At 42.2% G+C, this 18,728-nt stretch overlaps 1 long non-coding RNA gene across 2 annotated transcripts; it reads left to right on the top strand.

Moving 5' to 3' along the window:
• The first annotated feature begins 2,568 nt into the window (after positions 1-2,568).
• LOC116958870 lies at positions 2,569-17,317 on the top strand. 2 transcript variants are annotated; one of them, XR_004405508.2, is made up of 3 exons: positions 2,569-2,703; positions 6,165-6,272; positions 16,815-17,317. It is a non-coding gene; the product is annotated as an uncharacterized LOC116958870 (long non-coding RNA). The 2 variants fall into 2 exon arrangements; XR_004405509.2 differs by lacking the exon at positions 16,815-17,317 and adding an exon at positions 6,532-6,607.
• Positions 17,318-18,728: the final 1,411 nt, after the last annotated feature.

Genomic DNA, 18,728 nt, shown 5'->3' on the forward strand with positions numbered 1-18,728 from the left:
GAATGTGCTTTATGTACGAGTGTAGTTCAGTACATACATCCAGAACATGCTGTGTATCATTTGCTGATATACAAACCGACTGGGACAATTTACAATGGTGATTTTTCCACTGACGGGTAAATTAATGCTCTCTATTATAGGCATTTAATCAATGCCAGCTCCCTAAGTCTTTAAACAGGCCACCAAGATAGAAGATTGATTGGTCTGAATGCATCATATATAAAACAGGAATACTTCATAAGAACATAAATGACATGTTTGTTTCCCAAAGCCACAAAGAGAACTCTGTGGTAAGGAGGAGTGTTGACAACCTCGTACCGAGACACAACGAAGGGACAGGACTTGTGTTTGTTGTGGAGTTTTTGTCTTTGTTTCTGTTTGTTGGTTTGGTTTTGGTTTTTGTTTCTTTTTTTTTTTTTTTTTTTTTTTTTTTTTTTTTCCCAAGGCAAGTAGACTGAAATTACCTCAAGATGGGGAGGAAGATCCTTCAAGCTCTGCAAATGGGCATGGTTATTTGTCTGGAAGGGATCATGGTGATCCCTGCGCTGCCTGTGTGGCTTGCAGAGATGCTGCTCCCACACTGTGCTTCACAGCAAAATTAGCAGATCACCACAGAGCTCTGAAATTTGGCTTTGTAGTTACACAGGTGGCCAGAACTCCAAAGGTGCCAATCCCCCACCCCATCCAATTTATTAATATTATATCTCTTTTTATTTAGAACAATGTAACTAATTGCTACTTGGCTCAGCTGGGAGGCTAAACCTCACTTCCAAGCTGTGTTTTGGGCACCCAGGTGCTTTTGGTGGAAAGGATTTGCTGGGACCATGGGAAACCAGTGTTTTCCTGAGTGTATGCACTCTTAACTGGGACAAATGGGAAGTGAAACATGCTAACCCAAGGACCCCTGAAAGAGGTGTAAACTGGCTCATTTTATCTCATGTAAGCAATGGGTGAAATACACAGCGTGTCAGTTTGCATTCCTTCCTGACCTTTGCAAAGTCATTAAGTTGGAGTACTGAGCACTGATTTGATTTTAAAACTGAGACCTATCATCCTAAAGTAATGGGATAAAGTATACCTTTTATTATTACGGCTAAACACACCTCTAGTTGCATAAATAAAAGGGCATGCATAAAGTGATGGTCACTCTGTCAGGATCCTGAACCCAAACTGCTTGTGAAAGCCAATGAGGCTGGGGAGGCTCAGGCACTTAAACCTTAATCATGCTTAAAATGGGATTTAAGTGTCTATGTGCTTCGGAAATTTATTTCCTTTGGCTTCTCTCAGGTCTGTCAGATTGTGATTAGGAAATCAGGCGAACTTCACAGCTGGAAAGATCGTCACCGTATTCCTCCCAACTGGATGGAGAGAGCCACACATGGTTTCTGTTGATGGAAAGCCACAGAGCTCAGTAAATAAGACTTGGTGTCTTGAAACTTCATTACTATACACCCACAAAGTGTCTTGTGTACGTCACTGAAATTAAGGAGAAAACAGAAGTTTGTGGTAGTGTTTCTGGGGTAGCAGGGAAGTAGTAGCATCCTTTAAATACATTCTGACCTTGTCCATGCAGTGCTCCTGAGTTTAGCCAAGGGATCAGCACAGCTTTTTATCCTTAGCCCTGAAATCCTCTGCTTTGTGAGCTGGTTTATCTTCTCAATAAAGCACATGAGGGTATCATTTACAGCCCAGTAAATTCATACCTCGCTTATTCAGTGGCACACGGCCTTCGGACTCCCAGTTAAAAACACCTAAGTGTGACTCGTTGTGCTGTAACTCACATTTTGTCACAGCTCCTGGCTTAATTATAAAGCACTAAAAATGTGAAGTAACAAAAATAATTACTGTAATGAACTAATGAAATATAATATATTTTGCTGAAATTAAAAAAGTCTCTGTCTGGACTGAAACGTCCAAACACTAACCTGTGTGTAGGGACTGATTATGATCTGAGGTACATTAGAGTAACGATGACTTCTGTTGGACTGCTCCACTTCCCAAATCAGAACTTAGTTATATGGGGAATATGTCTTTATGTTTGCATGACACTTCTAACAGATATATTCGTCACTGTGAACAACTGAACTGTACCCCCCAGTTCCACACTGCTGTGGGATATTTGCACAGTTTACAGTGAGCTAGACCTGGGAAAGACCAGAGACTATGTGCAAACTCTCCTGCTGCGTGGGTTTCACCACTCCAGTACCTTCAGGGCTGGTTCATTGTCTTCTGTTGTCTTGTTGAAATGAGCCATGTGATGAGATCTTCAGAGCTGAGTTCTGAGATGCTGGTGGCCTCAGGGCACCGTACGGGTCCAGTTCCTCAAGTCACTTGTAACACACGTTGTCACTGTAAGGCTGTCCGTGGTCCGTGCAGAGAACCTTATCATCCACCTCACAATAAGGACCTTCTCTTGTAGCATCCACATGGAGCTTGTGAGTTGGTCTGTGCTGCCGTTGCTATAACATGAACGTGAATGGGAGATATTCAGGTGTTTGGGGATCGTGATGATTTCTGTATGTAAATACTGACTCACAGTTCCCTTCTACTTTTTAGTTCCCTACTTTTTGAAGGAGACACCTACGTGTGTTGGTTTGATTCATACCTCACACTCCCCGCCAAAGGCTGGAAGAGCTGGCAGAAGGAGGGAGTGAGAAATGTGTGTATGCAAAGAAAACATGGACACCTAGGCACCTGAAACGGGTATTCACTCAGTTTTTTGACTTGCTTTTTTGACTGTGAAATGCAGGTTTTAATATATCAGCCACATGCATTTGACTTCTAAAATCAGCATTTAGACTTCTGAAATAGGCACCTGTTTTTTTCATCAGAGCAACCAACTATGAGTTTTGGTATCTCTTTTGCATCAATTGGATGCATATTAAGTGTCATGAGGACAGCATTTTTCATTGACAATGCAGTCAGGCAGGACTAAGTTGTTGACAGGAGCTAAAATGTTTGGGGAAACAAATCCACCAGTTGTCAGGGCACTGGCAGTCTCTGTCCAAGAGGTGTGTCATGAAGAAGCATAAATTTTATGTGTAGCATGCAAACTGTGTCTTTAAACAAAATTAGAAATGTTTGAAGTGTCAACTTGCTTGATAAAGTTGCATTTGGAGCAGTATCCCCATGACTCACAAATGGCAAATCCAAAACCTAAAGCAGTGTGGGAACAGGCAGCACCACAGAACTGTGTCCTTAACTGGCAAAATGCTGAGAGTAGAAATATTCCTGTTTGATCATCTAACAGACCTGCTACAACAGTTCTTGGTAATTCTGAATACTGTTTTTCACAGAGATGAAATCTTTTTCTTTAGGATTTTTGTGTTTTAAAGAATTACACATGATCCCAGTTGTCAGACAGGGCCCAATTCACCCACCACAGAAGTAACTTCTGCTTCTCCCTCTGTGTTATCTGGCCATGAATGGCATCTGGGAACACCAGCTACTCACTAATCTGTGAAACCAAGAATGAGAATTGTGTTTAATGGGCCTCTTAAGTAATGCATGTACTCAGGATTTCACACATTTCTGGTATTACCACTGATTGTGGGCTGCCATGCAGATAACTGAAATTTGCAAAAATGCACAACTGTTATTAGGATTGAGTCTTGCTATTATCCGTGTTTGTGTGTCATTTACTGTAAGAGCAGATTTTAAAAGGTAATTAAGGGAAAAACTTCACAGTTTTGTCCTGCTCTCATTCTTAACCACTGAAATTAAAATAAGTTATAGTCACTAAATGTTATACCCAGGTCTCAGCATAGGACTGGGCTCATTAGAAAATGAGTGTTTGACAGCACTACTGCCCTGGTAAACTCCATCAGCATATCCCTGCTAAACCTAGACTGGGGGGGGCAGCAGAATTCAGTCTTCTTCACACAGCCCTATGCCTGGTTTCCATCCCTGCTCACATGCATCCTCTGAGTGCCTGCAACAGCGGGTCTTCAGTGCAAAATAAACCCAGCTGTAGGTTTGTGCTAAACACCACTGTCTTTTACAAGCTGAGTGGACGCCAGTTCATTTTGCACAGCACAGGAGTGCAGTGGTTCATTTTCCGCCCAAGCTAACTGGGACCCAGTGAAAGGAAAGTTTTTGTACTTACTCAACAGTCTTTAGAGCTTTTATGGAGTTGCCACACCAGTCGTGTCCTTCCTGGGCTCACTCTGGCAGTGAGTGGACCCTCTCTGAAGCTGCCAATAACATTAAACCATGTAGTATGAAAAACCTCCCTTGGGGACCAAAAGTGCCTCTTTGTGTGTCACCTTCTGGGAGGCAGCCCTGGTGCAGCTGTGTCCAGCTGTTTGTTCTCAGGGGAGGTGCTGAAGGGGATGTCCAGGTGTAGCTGGCAGCATTTACTCAAAGCTGCAGATCATCCTTTATGGTCATATTAGAAAGTGGCACTTGCCTTTGCACAGATAACAAGAAATTTCATATTTAGTATTATCAGATTTTCCAGCTACTCTGCAGAAACAGCTGTCAGCAAATCTGTGACAGCAGATGTTGGGATGTTACTCAGTGTACTGTGTGCTAATCTGCTGCTCTTCCCTCCCCAATTGAGAGTCTTTTTTTTTTTTTTGCTATCACAGGAGGAAGCTTAGACTGCTATAAGAGTGTGTGGCAAAGTAGTCTGGGTCCTTCCAGAGTAAGGAACCTTAGGCAGGTGCTCGCTTTTCCAGTCAATTGACCTTATTTAAAGTGTCCCGTCAAGACAATGGTCTTGTGCTTTGCTTTCCCACTACTCCGTAGGCATTATCAGGCTGGATTTTCTCAAAAGAGCAGTGAAGAAACCCGTGGGTTGGAGGTGACAGCAAAAGCAACACACTGGCTGAGCTGCACTCCACTAATCTCCAGCTACCTGGGCCTGATCCAGCTTGCAGGCAGATCAGTGTAAATTGTGGCATATCTTGCAAATACCGTCTCCTTTTTTTATGAGGTGTACATTATGCCTTTGAGTATACGTGAAAATATCTGCCAGCCAATGCATAGGGCTAACTGCTAATGAAATCCAGACTCTAGCTGTCCTTTGACATTTCAGTTGGAGCTTTGGAGACACCATTTTCTGGTGCTCAGCCACTAAAACTCAAACTCAGAAGAAGCATCTAATGTAGTCCAAATTCATACACCTCTTTCTCAGCAGCAGTGCTGGTTTGAGCAGATCTCCCAACTCAGTCTTTGAAACTTAAAATCTCTGAAGTCCCCACCTTGAACAGCATCTTCCCTCTGTATGATCTGGAAACACGCAGAGCTGGTCTTGCTAAGAGAAACTCTCTGGCTGAACTCCTGCTGGTGATCTCTGGGACCATGTCATGATGTCCCCTTGTTTCTCTGTTACACGAATGTAACTCCGATGTGAATTTGCACATGGACAAATCCAACACATGATTGCTGCATGAGTACCTGTAACTATGTCATTGGGCAGTCTGAATTTCAAATCATCATAGAGTTTGTACAGTCTGGCAAACCTGCTTAGAAATCTCAGATTATTTTTTAGCTCTGCAATTTCTGAATAAAATCCAAAATTATCAGAAAGAAGAATAGTTATACATTCTTACCAGATTAATGTCCTGTATTATGGGAAGCCAAATCATTATAGAACTGAGATTACAGGTGTGAAATTAGAAGCAAAAATGAGACTGGTTTCCTGGCTTTTCTCTGACCAATAAAGACGTCTAGAAAAAGCTGCCTGCCATCTGACTTGTAACATCTATGTCTACCTCAGAGCTGGTCATGCAAAGCTCCTGATACAGTGGATGCAAAGAAGGTATTTAAGGCCATGGTTCATCTCATCTATTTTAGAATGAGATGAATGATGCCTTGGAAGTGCTTCCGTGACTGTAGACAGAGGTCAAGGTGACTTGCTTAGATACAGACATCACATTTCTGACTTCTTTTGGTAAGAAAAATCCTGCCTGTGGTGATGATGCATCTGGGTTTAGAAATATACTGAAGAAAAACACAAAAGAGAGAAGGAAAGGCTGTATTTATATTGCACTGCATTTTGTACTCAGCTATTATTAAGGGCAAATGCACATTTTAAAAAACAACCCAAGTCTCTCAATAGATTCGTCTGTGTGAGCTGACAGGAAAGGTCTACAAAGCAGTATTTCATAATGTCTGGTGAGAATGCTGTGCAAACTCATTGTTTGCCTTGATCTGGAAAGAACTGCCCCTGGAGAGGAAGAGGAGGAAGCAAGATACAATAACGATGGTTTCTGAGAAACTTTGCAAGGAAATGGAACAATAACAGAGTGGAAGATCAACAATTCCAGGTAAACAACATGCCAATATGTTGATTTTACATGTATGGGAATTTTCATCCTTATATTATTAATCTCTCACAGGTAATGCTGTGATTAGTGTTCTTCCAAAACAAGTCAAAGATTAGCTGCAGCCTCTGTGGAAGTGATTGATAAGAATTCCCATATTATATACAAAAAATAACGATTCCCATGGTGACATTCTGGATAGAAAGTTTACTTCTTTTCAATTTCTCTGTGAAAATACACCAACATGTCTTTTTTGTTTCAGCAACACCTGGAATAAATCTATACCATGGAGCAAGGCTGTTGCTATCCCAAAATGAACCCCTTTGCACATGCTCTTCATGGTAACTTCTGCACTTCTGCTCACTCTTGCAGTTTTATGCCAGATTCACATTTACATTGACTCAAAAAGCTTTCAACTCTACTGAAAAAATCCTCTAGTTTTAGCTTCCATGCCCTTCCTTCCTTGTGATCACTGTGACCAAACTGGTGATTTCCTGATTGGTTTCTACCCTGGTAGGATTCAGGTTTAGAAAAATAGTTTTGCTGAGCCCATAACCAGCTGTTGTGCTGCTAAAGCACGGCTCCTCACTGTTTCTGGTCCTGACAACCTCCTATTTCAGAGATGGTCACTGAGTCACAGTCCCATCTCTCTTTAACATAAGCTGTGAGCCTACAAAAAATGACAATCACAACTCGTAAATGCACAGAGCACTCATAAAATCACAGCTGGAATTCATAAATTGGCCATAGGTGGTCCCCAAACTGTCGCAATGTGCTGGTCTGTCTGCCTTCATGGATGTGCTCCCAAACCCTCCCCCTCTCCCTTGACCAAATGTTGGCCAGACAATCACTTATTTCGGGATTTACAATGCAGTATTACTTACAATGAGATTTGTTTTATTTCATTCTGGTAAGTTCATTTTCTTCTCTCTCTTGCACAGAATACAAGATTACCCTGAAGAATAAAATAAAAGAATTAATTGACATTTTAATTAATTACAACTTTTAATTAATATTCACCAGGGTGACAAGTGTTCTGGAATGCAAAACAGGAGTAATTCCTGAGGAAAAAAGGGAAAGGCCCTGCAGTTTGTGTTCAGGTTAAATGAAGATCTTGTAGCTGAATATATGATTATATCAGGTATCTGCTGACTCCGTTTAATGCCTGAAACTTTTGCTCATTTTGAAACAGCATGGGCAGTTCTCTATTAACAATATCAGGGCCTGTGAGCAGGGCTCAGAGGCAGAATACACTGACTGAGTAGAAAGCATGGTCCATAACCTAAACAACTCAATATCTAAAAGCCTTGGTTGAGCTCAGGCACCGTACCACAGAGAGAGAGAGGTCAAGAGATGGACATGACATGTGCCATCTCCTTCTCCCGCTCTTTGCAGCCTGCCTTCTCTCATGCACTGAAGAAACCCATGTAGGAAAACACAGGAGATCTGCAGTCTGTCAATGGCTCTGCAGGAGCTGAAGAACTCCCAACAGCCACCCACCACCCATCCTTGCTATGAAATACTGAGCAAGGCTGTCATGAAGTGTTGCATGGATGTGCTGTATTTTATTTGCATAGTGGGGATCCCTTGCCTGAATTGCTATAAAACCTGTCTTGTAATTTTCTCCCAAGCATGAACTATCGCTCTTTGGCATGCCTATGAAAGATGGGTTCCTTTTACACACTGGTGGTAAAGAGGGGAAAGGGGAAATTCTCCCTGTATACAATTTAGTATTCACTTCATAATGCAGTTTATGTGTTAGTAATACTCCACTAATTGCAAGGAATAGTTGGTGCTTACAGGCTGTGATCCTGAAGGATGGGGCAGGGCTGTACTACAGGTGGGATCGGGTGTTTGGTAAAAGAAAGAAACCATTGTGTTTTTTTCTTAGCTTAAACAACTGTAGCGGTTTGTGGAAAGAGATGAACTAAGAGTGGAGGAGAATTCCCTGTCCTGACTTTCCAGCATGAATATCAGTACCTTCTGCAGAGACAACTACTAAAATGGGTTAGTGCCAAAAATCATTTTACTGCCCAGAAATAGTTCTTAGCTCATTTGACTTTGCAGTAGATTTGAAAGGATGATGGTGGAGGAGACTTTTCATCCCTTGGTCATCCCTTGAAACATAGACATTTCCCATCATCAGTGGAGGACATGATCATACAACACAGTCAAGTTGCCCCAGTGATTGATTTTCACTGAAAAAAAGAGATTTTCTTCCCCTCTGTTCCTTTCCTCCTCACCCTCACCTGCACTCCAACAGCGATCCTGTCCTGACCCTTGCATGAGCCAACTCACCTTTCTTTCTGGGTTAGTTTTCTGCCATGTTAGTGAATTCACTCAGTTCAGCAAGAACGAGGAAAACCATTCCAGTCACATCAAGAGAAGCAGAAATACACAGCTGGGAGCAGGGGAAAAAGAAAACAGGGAGCCAGAAAGGATAAGATCTGCCCTTTCTCACCAGCAGTGACCATTAGACTGACTCAACTATGTGATTCAAGGGTCTTTGAGAATGTTTCGCTGGAAAGATAACTTTCTGATAGCACAGCAGTTTGGATACTCCTTTACCAGTTCAGAGAAAGTATTATCATCTTGAATAGCATTTTCATCTTTGAGGTGCCACACAAAAGTTAGGCTGTGGTCCTTCAATCCTCTCTCAGACAAAACTCCCCTGGGCTGCAAATGAGCTGTTGCAACACCAGAGCAGTCCATGGCAGAGGCTGAACGTGCTCCTTTAGAGATAGTAGTTTGATTATGCTCTTTTATTGGTGGTGATGATAGGTTCCAAACTGTCTTAGATGTCAGCCCATGACTTATCTCAATCTTAAGTGACCCCCAGGTGTTAAGAAGCATTTTTGACAAGAGTTAAGATTACACTCACTTGCTTTGGAAGTGGTTTGAAGGAAGCTTGGGACCCTTCTTGGGCGTCTCTGCTGATATTGGTTGTGTGATGTTATCACAGTAGAGTAGGAATAGATGGAGCTGGACTTATCTGTCCATCTGGAAGCTAAGCTGTAGGATATGCTCTGAGACACAGAAGACTTGTTGACTCCTACACCAGGAGGAAAAGATGAAGCTGAAATCACTCAGGACATGAAGAGGGAAAAGAGTCACCAGACCTGGTCTTGTGACCACTTCAGCACTCCAGTAGTCAAGAAAGCCAATTGACTTCAGGATGAAAATACAGATCTCTCTGTGCATCAGCTATGCTGAATCAGGCCCTAAATAGCAAAGTAATTTACTGCAATCCCATCTTTGCCAATTAAGAGTCTTCTGCTTCTAAATCGAAGAAAGCTTCAATGTTAATTTTAAAATATTGCTGGCATTTATCACAGTAATTACTTTAGCCATGTAAAACTCCAGATGCCATAAATAGTGTTGATACTATAGATTAAATGTTCCCAAGGTACGTATTACTGTTGCTACAAAACACACACACAGACAATGATGTTCCTTTTCAAGATCAACATTTTTTGGGCTCATGCATAACAGTTTGAGCACACAGTTGCTTCATCAGATTTCTGAAGATGACTGATGTTCTTTGTCAAAAGCCATCCATCTTTATCAGTGGCCATATTTTGGAAGAGAAAATGAAGAATACCTGGGCAAACACATTCACAAACTGTAATACGAAAACAGATTTAATAGAATGGTTTGGGTTGGAAGAGATCTTAAAGATCATCTAGTTCCAACCCTACTGCCATGGGCAGGGACACCTTCCACTAGACCAGGTTGCTCAAAGCCCTGTCCAACCTGGCCTTGAGCCCTTCCAGGGAGGGGGCAGCCACAGCTGCTCTGGGAACCCTGTGCCAGCGCCTCACCACCCTCACAGTAAAGAATTTCTTCTTTAATCTAAATCTACCCTCTTTCAGTTTAAAGCCGTTACCCCTTGACCTATTGCTACATGACCTTGTAAAACGTCCCTCTCCAGCTCAAGCAAGTCCATGACTTTCTTATGTTGGGGGTCCCAGAGCTGAATGCAGTACTTCAGATGCGGTCTGACAAGAACAGAGTAGAGAAGAATCACCTCCCTCAACCTGCTGGTTAAGCTTCTTTTGATGTAGCCTGGGATATAGTTGGCTTTCTGGGCTGCAAAAACATTGCTGGATCATGTTGAGCTTCTTGTCAGCCAACACCCCCAAGTGCTTCTCTGCAGGGCTGCTCTCAATCCATTCTCCTCCCAGCCTGTATTTGTATTTGGGATTGCCCCGGTACATGTGCAGGACCTTGAACTTGGCCTTGTTGAACTTCATGAGGTTTGCACAGGCAAGGTCCCTCTGGATGGCATCGCTTCTCTCCAGTGTGTTCACTGCACCACAGAGTTTAGTGTTGGCAAACTTGCTGATGGTCCACTCAATCCCACTGTCCATGTTGCCAACAATTATGTTAAACAGTGCTGGTCCCAACACTGACCCCTGAGGAACGCCACTCGTCACTGCTCTCCACTTGGACATTGAGCCATTGACCCTGGCTATCCAGCCAATTCCTTATCTACCAAGTGGTCCATCTGTCAAATCAATGTATCTCCAATTTAGAGTCAAGGATGTTGTGTGGGACAGTGTCAAATGCTTTGCACAAGTCCAGGTAGATGATGTCAGTTGCTCTTCCCTTATCCACCAACACTGTAACCCCGTCATAGAAGGCCACCAAATTCTTCAGGCTTGATTTGCCTATAGTGAAGCCATGTTGGCTGTCACCAATCACCTCCTTATTTTCCATGTGCCCCAGCATAGTTTCCAGGAGGATCTGCTCTGTGATCTTGCCAGGCACTGAGGTGACACTGGCTGGCCTGTAGCTCCCCAGGTCTTCCTTTTTTCCCTTTTTGAAAATGGGAGTTATGTTTCCCCTTTTCCAGTTAGAAGGGATTTCACCAGACTGCCACAACTTCCCAAATAGGGTGGATAGTGACTTAGCCACTTCATCTTCCAGTTCCCTCAGGACTGGTGGATGCATCTCATCACGTCCCATGGACTTGTGCACCATCAGGCTCCTTAGATGGTCTCAAACCTCATCCTCTCCTACAGCGGTAGTTCTTCATTCTCCCAGTCCCCACCTTTGCCTTCTGTGTCTTGGGCAGTGTGGCTGCAGCACTTGCCGGTGAAGACTAAGGTGAAAAATTCATTGAGTACCTCAGCCTTCTTCATATGCTGGGTAACCAGACCTTCTGTTTCCTCTGGAGAGGACCCACATTCTCCCTGGTCTTCCTTTTATCACCAATGTACCTATAGAAGCTTTTCCTGTTGCTCTTGATGTCTCTGGCTAGATTTAATTCTATCAAGGCTTTAGCTTTCATAACCTGATTCCTGACTGCTTGGACAATTTCTCTGTATTTCTCCCAGGCTACCTGTCCTTGCTACCACTCTCTGTAGGCTTCCCTTTCATGTTTGAGCTTGTCCAGGAGCTCCTTGTTCATTCATTCAGGCCTCTTGGCATTTTTGCCTGACTTCCTCTTTGTTGGGATGCATCACTCCTGAGCTTGAAGGAGGTGATCTTTGAATATTAACCAGCTTTCTTGGGCGCCTCTTCCCTCCCTCCAGGGCTTTATCCCATGGTACTCTACCAAGTAGATCCCTGAAGAGACCAGTCTGCTGCCCTGAAATCCATGGTAGCAAACTTGCTGCCTGACAGGGAAGGATATGCTGCACTTCTTGAACATTAGTAAAGGGCATTGTAGCCAAAGAAGGCAAAGAGATTTCTCTTTAGATTTGGCTCTGGGTGCTCCCTGCAGACACCACGTTTCACCACCTGGCTGATGGGGCTGATGAAAGGCTCCCTGGGTTTATGCTTTCTGTAGGTTTGCCTGCTTACAGGAGGAGGCTGTACAGAGCCTTCACACAGCAGGAGGTGGCTGCACCGCTGGAAGCAGCAATATACATATATAGTGATGTGTATTGTGTAAAATACACATTTATCACTCCATTGCTCTTTATTAATAGGAGGAAAGATACTAAAAAATAATCTCAACCCCAAGACACAGAATGGAGATAAAGCTGTTTTATAGCATCTGAAAGCATGTGGAAAAATTGTTGCATAGCTGGAACTTATTTGGCACTAGGGAAACTATTTGTTGAGCTGCCAGTAAAACTGTAGAAGAGGAAATACTTATAAGAAGACATCCAAACAAGCACTGAGCTTCCTTCCCATGAAAATCAAGGTCAAATAGAGTACTTGAAATCATTAGGAACATGTAAAAAATGATCCCATATTGTCACTGGGAATGATTTGGAAAACGGTTGGAAATACAAGTTTGTAAGGACCCAATAGCTTCCTACCACCCAGGGAACTTCTCAGAATTTATTTATTGAGCACAGTGACTGGCATGACTTGGGCAGAGTTCTCAAAATTCAGCTTTTGTGGACTGAAGGGTGAGCTCTGTCTGTAATACCATTGCTCTTGCTCATGTTTAGCCCAAGGGGAGATTTCATTGCTTGTTAAGTTCTATCCAGAAGACATAGCTGCATGTTCTGGCACAAACTTGGCCAGCTTCTGCAATGCAGTGCTTTGAAAATCTGTATGGCTAATCCAACTACTTAAAAGGATACAAATTTTTCTGTGGAAACCTGCATCCAATTCCTTTTATATATAAGCAGTGTCTTAACATTAGTATTTTGTGTCCTGTGGCCAGTGACATGGTCCTAAATATATTTACAAGTATTGTTGCTTATAATGTTTATACAGAAAATCAGTGGCAGTAAGAAATCAGACAACCAGCACACTAGAAAGTTTATCGTTGTAGGATATTTTTGATTTTCACTGAAGCTACACTGGATTTTTCCAGAAGACAAACTCACTTCAGAAACAGAAATAAGACTGTATATTATTACATTACTTAAAACCTTCTTTCACTTTATATTACACTTCACACAAGAGAAAGAAGGCTGTTTTTTTTTTTGTTTTGTTTGTTTGTTTCCAAAGTGAGATATATCAATATACATTTTGCTCTGGTTCCGATCGCTGTAACTAAGTCTTCTGTGATCATCTTTTGCAGCCAATATGTTGCTGGTTGTTTAAGAACTTGTGGTCATTATGGAAGATAAATGACAGTCCTTGGAGCCTGTGGCTGAAGCACACATTAGTCACTAGTAAATGATGTATAAAAAATATTCAGCTTGCAAAAAGATAATGGTCGTTCCTATTTGAAAATGCAGAAAAATGCACATATCTGGAGCACAAACGTGTCTCATCAATATCTCTGTGGGTAGAAAACTAACCTGTCAAGAAGAAAATGTTGAAGAGATGGAGATATTTATGCACTCACAGAACTGATCATAATGATGTAAAGGACTATTAAAGCAAACTTAAAATATTAGATACTACAAGTATACCACTTAATTGTTTTTTCCATGCAACATAGGAATGCTCTAAAAAAAAATAATTAGGAATTGTTCATTCCACATATTTGACCTCCAGTGATCCTGCCTTTCCATGTTTCACTGTTATCCATAAATTTAATAGTCATTCCTGGTTTGACCTTTTACTAATGGCAAAGTCCTTTGCCTCCTCCAGTGCTGGAGCTGAGGACTGGGACTCAGGGGGAGAAAGCCTGGAGGATAGATTCTGTCTTCATCGCCAGGGCTATAGCAGCATCTGCAACATGGGGATGTGGTGACATCAAAGCTGCACTCTTGTCTGGCCTTCTTCTCCCACATGAGGACTCCCACATGAGACATCACCCCTGCATTACACAGAAAATCTCACTGCTCTCCCAGAAGATGGCAATTCTGCCGTTTCATTGCTGAGGTAAATGGGTGCAATTATCCCATTTCAGGGCTCCAGTCCCCGTGCATTCATTAGCACTAGATCTTGCTGAGTGAGCCCCATCGCAGACCCAGGCTGTTGGTGTGCAATGGTTGAAGACCTGTGGTGGAGAAGGCAGCTGCCTGCCAAGAGAGGGGCATCTATTTCTGGCCAGTGCCTTTGGTCCTTACGGGCCTCTTTTCTCTGACTTTCATTCCTGGCTCCCTTAGCTTACCTAACAAAGGACCTTTTCTGCATGGCTTGCCCGTAGGGCTGAACTGACTTAAAGACTGACAGAACTGACCTAAAGACTGGCAGAACAAGACCTGTTCCACTTCCTTCTACCCTCCTTCTTAATGCTGTGGCCTTGCCTCCTCCCTTGTGCTAGATTTAGTGCTTCTCTGACTCTTTACTGGGCCATTTTGACTCACTTAGCTGGAAGAAAACAAATATAAAAATTATATATATATATTTATATATATATATATATAAAATTAACTGGATTTTTAACTCTCTTAATTTTCTGCCAGTTGCGTAAGATCAGCAAGAGGTTCTTTGAGGACTAGGGCAAGTGAGGGGAAACAGCAGAAGAATGGAAAGGAGAACAGAGGAAAAGAAGTGATGAGGTGGAGAGAGGAGGATCACTCCTTCCACAGGCAGTGAAGCATTAAAGCGGCCCAGCTGTGCCTTTGAACAGTCATTTAAGGATAGAGGTACAACACGGAAACTTAACACAAAGCTGGGAGAGCCAGCAGAAGGTCAGGCAGCAGTTTGCTGTTGCTGTAATGGCCAAGTCAGTACCCACCTGGAGTGTTGGTACTTAGACCTAGATGGAAAAATCAATTTATCAGGCTAATTTTAAATTTATTTTTCACTATTAACGACAAGTTTGGCTGGAAAGGAGAAAAATAGCATAGTGACACCTGTTGAACTTTACGGATGCCAGAGAAAGCTACCTGTACTTACTGCCTATCAACACAGAGAGGCAATACAAACTCCTTCATGGGAGGCTTTTCTGCATGTGCAATGCTCTCTGTCACTATGTGCAGCTGCTGAATGATCTCATAGATAAATATTCACCTTTGGTTCCTTCCTGGCACCCTTTGCTTTGGAGGGATGGTATGACACCACAACATGAAAGGTTATATAATCCTTCTTTTACAATAAAAGCATGTAAGATGCAAAAGGGAAAAATTGCTTTGTAGCTCTGGACATCAGTAAATGTCATATGTCGGTCAGTCAGACACTTCCCAGCTGCTTGAAACAGGACCTGAGATCTTCTTTCAGCTTCTATAAGCCATAAAAATAGGGAGGCATTTTGCAGAAAGAGAAGCCTTGGAGAATTTGCCTGTCTTTCTCTAAACCTTGCACTTAGGGAGATGGAAGGTTAGTTTAACTCCCTCGGCATAACAGAAAGCTGTTTGGCACTCATATACTGAAACGACAAATTAAACCTGCCCACCCTCTGACCTGTTCAGCTCTTCTATAATGAAAAGAAGTCAAATTCAGCATGTTGCAACTTTATTATCAGAAAAGAGAGAGAAATCTCTTTAGCAACACTTTATTTACCTCAGACATAACCTTGAGTTGTCAGCTGGAGAGGAATATGTTCCCTCTCTGTATCCACTTCACATTTCCCTTGCTTCCAAGGTTCAAATTCGAGGCAGTTTCTGTTGCTGCAGGAGAAACAACAGCGTGCTGCTGAGTGACTGGTTAAGTTATTTATAAGTGCACATTTAGAGCCAAAGACTGCAGTGTAGCATTATGTTTTCTAGATGCAAAGAACAGTTACATGTTTTCAGTTAAAATGGTTTTTATTCGAAATGAAGACACTCAGAGCCATAAAAAGTACAAAATCAAACTCAGACAGAGGCAGCCTGCTGTGCAGTTCTTATATGAACTCTGCTGCAGGAACAATGAGAGCAAAATTGCTGCTTTTCCAGGAGTACAAGAAGGGACTTTAGGAAGTTAGTCCCCCACCAGCAAAGGTAGTTACCTCACAGCTGATTATTAGAGCAGGCTGGGGAAGGGTTCTTGCTCTCATTCACAATGTTTCTGCTCTGAAAGTGTGCAACCAAAGTCTCTGAAGTTGTCATTGAAAATGGGGAAGGCGAGGGAGATTCTGGAAATGCAAAGCTCCTGTTCATCATACTTACCTTCCTCTGTCTTCTGGCTGGGGGCTTTTACTGCCAAACTCCTGGGGAATCTGGGGTGGAAACGAGCTTCAAGGCCGTCTTACTTTGCATGAAAGCTTTTTATATTTGTGCCCTGCATCCTTTGGAGCAAGGAAGATAGATACAAAAAAAAGGCAATAAGGCAATTAGAGGAGCAATTAAATAGACTGGAACTCTTCAGCATGGCAAACAACTGATTGACATCTACCTACCTGGATTGTTTTACATAAGACAAACAAAAACCCCAGATGTGTAAGTTGGGAGATATTTTTAATTGAGTACAACTTTGTGGTTTGAGTAATGTTGTCTTTTCTATGAGCACTTGACTATGGAGATTAAAAAATAATTATTCAACATAAACCCCAAACAACAGAAATCATGGCTGAAATTGTTTTAAATGTTCCATATATGGAGGTGAAGTGCAGCTATGTACTGTTATGGGGAAAATAACTCAGAGCCAGGCAGGATGCTAAGAAAAAGAGAAGTCCAGTAAGTTTTCAAAGTTTATGTCTATGACCAATATGATTTTATAAGACAAATTATCTATTACACATCCCTACAATTTGGCCCTTAGTTGCTGAGAGTCCTTTTAGTGTATGTACTTTGCGCTTCTTTCACTTTCTTCCCCACTAAGGAAGAGAAAAAGTGACCTCTGAAAAGTTTGGTGGAGGAGACAATACCTGGGATGCTGGAAGACAGTCCTGTGGTGGAGTTGGTTTGATGGCCAAGGAAGCACTCTGGGAAGAGATTCTCTACAGAGGTTTCTGGCCCTTGCCAGTTACAGTGAACCTCTCCTGGAGGTGCTTTGAAGAGAAGAACAAACTCTCCTCTAAAGGAGCAATATGAGACCCTGCCCAAGCTTCACTAAATACACTGGGAAAAAGACAAAGTTTATGAGCAAATGGTTTAGCCTATGATCGTTGTCTGGTAATTAAACTTAAGAGGTTACAAAAGAGACAGCAGCTTTTGGAAAATCATGTCCTGTAAAACGTTAGAGGTTGATGCTGATTAAAGTTACATCTTCCTTTGGAAATGGATGATTTGTACATTTGTTCTAGGACTAAAACCAAGGGTAAATTTGACTTTTGGTGGATGTTTGTGAACAGTGATGAATAGCTTATGTATTTGTTTTAAAACATCTCCAGATTACAGTTTAGAAATGGAAATGGAGAAAAGAGGCAGACTTTACTGGAATAAATAAAACCCTGCAGTCTAATTTGTCATTTGAATAAATTATATTAATTATACAATGTCTTAGAATTTTGTGTGCTGAATTTTGACAGGGTTGGCCTCCAAATTATATCCTACACTGGAGAAGTTATCACCAGATTGAAGACCCTGAGTCAAATCAGCAAAGCATCACTCCTTGTAACGTATTTTTTGTTAGTACCTTCTGTTGTAAAGGCAAAGAAAGCAATACTGTTGGTGCCTGACAGGGGAAAGAAAGGCAACACAAACAGCCTCTGCAGCATCCACACTATCCATTACGCACAAACTGGATCAGGGAGATAATTCTTCTACCAGGAGTCGGGAATTAACACAACAGCAAGCAAATGCAGGGCATTTTCTTTTCATTCATTCAGACAGCTTCTCACTGAACACTCTCAGCTTTCAAGAATTCCATTCCTCCCTGCTTAATTATCCGCCGACACTGTGCACAGGCTGTTCTATGCAGTAGGTAATCCCACTGCTGTCTGGGCATCTAACACCTCCATTGCAATGTCCGGGTCACTAGGGGACTGCTTCTTTAGAACTACTTCCTTTTCTCGGTTCCTTTTTTAAAAAAATTATTGATAACCTGCAAGCCTGAATCACTTTAACAACACAAGAAAGAATGTGAGGCTGCTTTGGTTTGAAGTTGCTCTTCTGGTGGGCTGGAGGGAGCAAATGGCAATTCATGTGAGGGAGAGCACCCTTGAGCAGCTAGCCCTCAGAGAACAAAGAGAGAGTGAATTAGGGAATGCTAATTATGAAGCACCATCTGGGGTGGACCTGTTTTATGCTCCCCCATCTCTGAGACCTTTTCCTATCTCCATACTGGAGTTTTGCAGCAGCGGGGTGATGATGCTGAGAGCTGGCATATGCTGGGAGACTGACAGCCAGATCTGCGAGTGGAGCTGGCAGCATCCCCCCCTGCTCCAGGGCGATGAGAATGGAGGCCTTGTCATGGCATAATAAAATATTAATGTGTTTGGGAAACATGTATTTCCATCACACTTGGGCACTGTGGGTCAGATCTTGTTTTCAGCGACTGCTGTGCAAATCCCAAATAACTGCTTTAACATTGGAATGTGTCTGTAAATGTGTGTGAGACTGTTTTTACACCATTTTGAGAGGTATTAGGGAATCTGACGCCTTCTACCAAAACTATTTGGAAGCTGTTGGTTCAGGAGGAGACTGGCATTATCAGGCTCTAGGGATTGCTATTTATACATATATTTTAAACTGCAGTTGTACTCAGAAAATCCATTTTAAAAATAGCAGTATGCCTTTTTATTCCCCTGGTTGCCATATGAGATGCCGTGTGTTCTCAAGGATATGTTTGGGT

The sequence above is a fragment of the Tyto alba genome, unplaced genomic scaffold (assembly GCF_018691265.1).
Source record: "Tyto alba isolate M040663 unplaced genomic scaffold, T.alba_DEE_v4.0 Super-Scaffold_29, whole genome shotgun sequence".
Lineage (NCBI taxonomy): Eukaryota > Metazoa > Chordata > Aves > Strigiformes > Tytonidae > Tyto > Tyto alba.